Below are 5,594 nucleotides of genomic sequence, written 5' to 3' on the forward strand. Positions count from 1 at the left end.
ATTTCCTCACTGTTTACATTCAGTCAAACTTACTAAACTCGCAAAATATAATTGTCCATGGGAAAACAATCCGTATTCAGATCTATACCTCATGATTCTAATGATTGCCCTTGAGCTTTGTTGATGGTGATTGCTAATCGACCATTCCCTGTGTCGCCGTCGTCATTTATATATCCCCCTTTGCCCCCCGGCATCCCCGTTGTAGTTGTGTCCCTGTGTCCCGGTCGTCATTTATATTCCCTGTGTCCCGGTCGTCATTTGTGTCCCGGTGTCCCAGTCTGTAATTTCTCTTTGAGTGTCCCGGTCGTCATTTATATTCCTTGTGTCCTGGTCGTCATTTGTGTCCCGGTGTCACGGTCTGTATATACATTCGTTTTTGAATTGGTCTTTTTTTTTTAGTTTTTAGTTTTTTACCTTTCTTTAGTTTTTTTTTAGTTATACCTCATGATTCTAATGAGTGACAACAAACATGACGTCAGTCGACACACAAACATGACGTCACTCGACACACAGACGCGCAGACAACTTATTTATATATCTATCTATCTATATATCTTCTATCTATCTATCTATCTTCTATATATATAAAAATAAGTTGTCTGTCTGTCTGTGGATCAGGTGACGTCATGTTTCTGTGTTGACTGACGTCATGAAATTAGTTGTCGTCATTTTTGCTTTGACGGTGACGTCATTAATGGTATTTAAGACATGCGTTAATGCGTTCACGCTGCTGATAGAGAAAGCAAGAAAAGAAAGCGTGCCGAGGAATCACAAGAACAGCAAGAAAACAGGCTTGCAGCTGATAGAGAAAGTAAGAAAAGAAAGCGTGCCGAGGAATCACAAGAACAGCAAGAAAACAGGCTTGCGGCTAAAGAACGCAAAACCGCGCAATTAGATGAAAATCCACCAGGAAAGCGAGAGTCAAAACATATCAAAACTGAAAATGATAGCGATGATGATTGGGTTTGGGATTTTAACTTGGATAAGGTCATCAATGCCTACCAGATTTAAGTTAAAAAACAAAGGTTCGGCGATATGTACTTCATAGTGACGCTCAAAAATAAAGAAGAAAAAAAAAACTGAAAAATGTAAAAAACTAAAAAGAAAAAATACTCAAAGATAAATTACAGACCGGGACACAAATGACGACCGACACAGAGGGATTATAAATGACGAACGGGAACCTCAAAGAAAAATTACAGACTGGGACACCCGGACACAAATCACGACCGGGAATATAAATGACGACCGGGACACAGAGACACAACTACAACGGAGACGCCGGGGGCACAGGCGGGATATATAATTGACGACTGAGACACAGGGATTGTTTGAATAGAAATTACTGACCGGGACACAAATGACGACCGGGACACTGGGACACAGGGAATATAAATGACGACCTGGACACTCAAAGAGAAATTACAAACTGGGACACCAGGACACAAATGACGACCGGGACACAGGGAATATAAATGCTATTTATATGCACAGACAATGGGACAGCGAAGAATGTTGTATATTCGCATGTTTTACGTAGTTAAAAATATATATATTTATATCTATCTCTATTCATAGGTGGGACACAGGGACACAGCTACAATGGCGCGTAACTAATATGGCGCGTAACGACTTACGCGTGCGGGGGGGCTTGGGGGGGGCGCAAAGCGCCCCACCAACTAGGTTTTGGGGTGGCGCGAAGCGCCACCCCAACAGCTAGTATAAAAATAAGTTGTCTGTGTGTGTGTGTGTGTCTGTCAAGTGACGTCATGTTTGTGTGTCGACTGACGTCATGTTTTCGACTGACGAAATTACAGACCGGGACATCGGGACACAAATGACCGGGACACCGGCACATCTATCTATATATATATAAATAAGTTGTCTGTGTGTGTGTGTGTCTGTCGAGTGACGTCATGTTTGTGTGTCGACTGACGTCATGTTTTCGACTGACGAAATTACAGACCGGGACATCGGGACACAAATGACGACCGGGACACCGGCACATAGGGAAAAGCTAAAAAACTAAAAAAACTAAAAAAGAAAAAAAAAGAAAAAAAGGAAAAAATGAAAAATAAAGGAGAAAAACAAAACTAAAAAAAATAAAAAGAAAAAAACTAAAAAGAAAAAAAGCGGAAAAATACAAAAATTTATTTCATCAAATACAACGAGGACGCCGGGGGGCAAAGGGGGATATATAAATGACGACGGGGACACAGGGAATGTTCGATTAGCAATCACCATCAACAAAGCTCAAGGGCAATCATTGGAATCATGAGGTATAACTAAAAAAACTAAAAAAAAGGTAAAAAACTAAAAACTAAAAAAAAAGACCAATTCAAAAACGAATGTATATACAGACCGGGACACCGGGACACAAATGACGACCGGGACACCGGGACACAAGGAATATAAATGACGCCCGGGACACTCAAAGAGAAATCACAGACTGGGACACCGGGACACAAATGACGACCGGGACACAGGGAATATAAATGACGACCGGGACACAGGGACACAACTACAACGGGGACGCCGGGGGGCACAGGGAGATATATAAATGACAACGATGACACAGGGAATGGTCGATTAGCAATCACCATCAACAAAGCTCAAGGGCAATCATTAGAATCATGAGGTATAGATCTGAATACGGATTGTTTTCCCATGGACCATTATATGTTGCATGTTCAAGAGTCGGTAAACCTGACAATCTATTTATATGCACAGACAATGGGACGGCAAAGAATGTTGTATATTCGCAAGTTTTACGTAGTTAAAAACATATATATATATAATATGTATATATGTATATATATATATATATATATATATATATATATATATATATATATATATATATATATATATCTATATATATATAAAAATAAGTTGTCTGTCTGTCTGTGGATCTGTGGATCAGGTGACGTCATGTTTCTGTGTCGGCTGACGTCATGAAATTAGTTGTCAGGTGACGTCATGTTTCTGTGTCGGCTGACGTCATGAAATTAGTTTTCGTCATTTTTGCTTTGACGGTGACGTCATTCAAGTTATATAAGACATATGTTCACGTAGAAATCTATCATGAAATTAGTTGTCGTCATTTTTGCTATGATGGTGACGTCATTAATGGTATTTAAGACATGCGTTCACGGAAAAGTGTTTAATTGTAAAATGAGGGGACGCCGGGGGCACAGGCGGGATATATAAATGACGACCGGGACACAGGGATTGTTCGAATAGAAATTACAGACCGGGACACCGGGACACAAATGACGACCGGGACACCGGGACACAGGGAATATAAATGACGACCGGGACACTCAAAGAGAAATTACAAACTGGGACACCGGGACACAAATGACGACCGGGACACAGGGAATGTAAATGACGACCGGGACACAGGGACACATCATTAGAATAATGAGGTATAGATCTGAATACGGTTTGTTTTTCCCATGGACAATTATATGTTGCATGTTCAAGAGTCAGTAAACCTGACAATCTATTTATATGCACAGACAATGGGACAGCGAAGAATGTTGTATATTAGCATGTTTTACGTAGTTAAAAACATATATTTATATCTATCTCTATTCACAGGTGGGACACAGGGACACAACTACAATGGCGCGTAACTAATATGGCGCGTAACGACTTACGCGCGCGGGGAGGCTTGGGGGGCGCGAAGCGCCCCACCAACTAGTATATATATAAAAATAAGTTGTCTGTCTGTCTGTCTGTGGATCAGGTGACGTCATGTTTCTGTGTCGGCTGACGTCATGTTTTCGACTGACGAAATTACGAAATTACATTGGGACACAAATGACGACCAGGACACCGGCACATAGAGAATATAAATGACGACCGGGACACTCAAAGAGAAAGCGACCGGGACACAAGGAATGTTCAATTAGCAATCACCATCAACAAAACACCGTCAACAAACCATCACAAAAGACGACCGGGACACAGGGAGTATAAATGACGACCAGGACATAAGTAAAAAAAAACTAAAAAAAGGTAAAAACTACAAAAAAATTAAAAAGAAAAAACAAACTAAAAACTAATAAAAAAACTAAAAAAGCTAAAAAACTAAAAAAACTAAAAAATAAAAAAAACTAAAAAAAGGAAACAAAAAGAAAAATAAAGGAGAAAAACAAAACTAAAAAAATAAAAATAAAAAAAAAAACTAAAAAGAAAAAAGAAAAAAAACTAAAAAAACCAAAAAATGTAAAAACCAAAAAAAAACTAAAAAGAAAAAAAAGGGGAAAAATACAAAAATTTATTTCATCATTTACCATTTCAAAAACGAATGTATATACAGACTGGGACACCGGAATACAAATGACGACCGGGACACAGGGAATATAAATGAAGACCGGGACACAGGGACACAACTACAACGGGGACGCCGGGGGGCACAGGGGGATATATAAATGACGATGGGGACACAGAGAATGTTCGATTAGCAACCACCATCAACAAAGCTCAAGGGCAATCATTAGAATCATGAGGTATAACTAAAAAAAACTAAAAAAAAGGCAGAAAACTAAAACCTAAAAAAAGACCAATTCAAAAACGAATGTATATACAAACTGGGACACCGGGACACGAATGACGACCGGGACACCGGGACACAAGGAATATCAATGACGCCCGGGACCCTCAAAGAGAATTCACAGACTGGGACACCGGGACATAAATGACGACCGGAACACATGGAATATAAATGACGACCGGGACACCGGGGGGCACACGGGGATATATAAATGACGACGGCGACACAGGGAATCATCGATTAGCAATCACCATCAACAAAGCTCAAGGGCAATCATTAGAATTATGAGGTATAGATCTGAATACGGATTGTTTTCCCATGGACCATTATATGTTGCATGTTCAAGAGTCGGTAAACCTGACAATCTATTTATATGCACAGACAATGGGACAGCAAAGAATGTTGTATATTCGCAAGTTTTACGTAGTTAAAAACATATATATATATATATATATATATATATATATATATATATATATATATATATATATATATATATATATATATATATATATATATATCTATATTCACAGGTGGGACATAGGGACACAACTACAATGGCGCGTAACTAATATGGCGCGTAACGACTTACGCGCGCGGGGGGGCTTGGGGGGGCGCGAAGCGCCCCCACCAACTAGCTGTTGGGGTGGCGCGAAGCGCCACCCCAACAGCTAGTATATATATATATATATATATATATATATATATATATATATATATATATACTATATATAGTATATATACTATATATATATATTATATATATATATATACTATATATATATATACTATATATATATATACTATAGTATATAGTATATATACTATATATATATATATATATATATATATATATATATATATATATATATATATATATATATATATATATATATATATATATATATATATATATATATATATATATATCTATATTCACAGGTGGGACATAGGGACACAACTACAATGGCACGTAACTAATATGGCGCGTAACGACCTACGCGCGCGGGGGGGCTTGGGGGGGCGCTTCGCG

The 5,594-nt window shown here is 38.5% G+C and overlaps 1 long non-coding RNA gene across 1 annotated transcript; it reads left to right on the plus strand.

Moving 5' to 3' along the window:
* The first annotated feature begins 2,842 nt into the window (after window positions 1–2,842).
* LOC136043574 (uncharacterized) lies at window positions 2,843–4,276 on the plus strand. The gene is made up of 2 exons (XR_010621651.1): window positions 2,843–2,923; window positions 3,752–4,276. It is a non-coding gene; the product is annotated as an uncharacterized LOC136043574 (long non-coding RNA).
* The last annotated feature ends 1,318 nt before the right edge of the window (window positions 4,277–5,594 follow it).

The sequence above is a fragment of the Artemia franciscana genome, unplaced genomic scaffold, assembly GCF_032884065.1.
Source record: "Artemia franciscana unplaced genomic scaffold, ASM3288406v1 Scaffold_7306, whole genome shotgun sequence".
Taxonomy (NCBI): Eukaryota; Metazoa; Arthropoda; class Branchiopoda; order Anostraca; family Artemiidae; genus Artemia; species Artemia franciscana.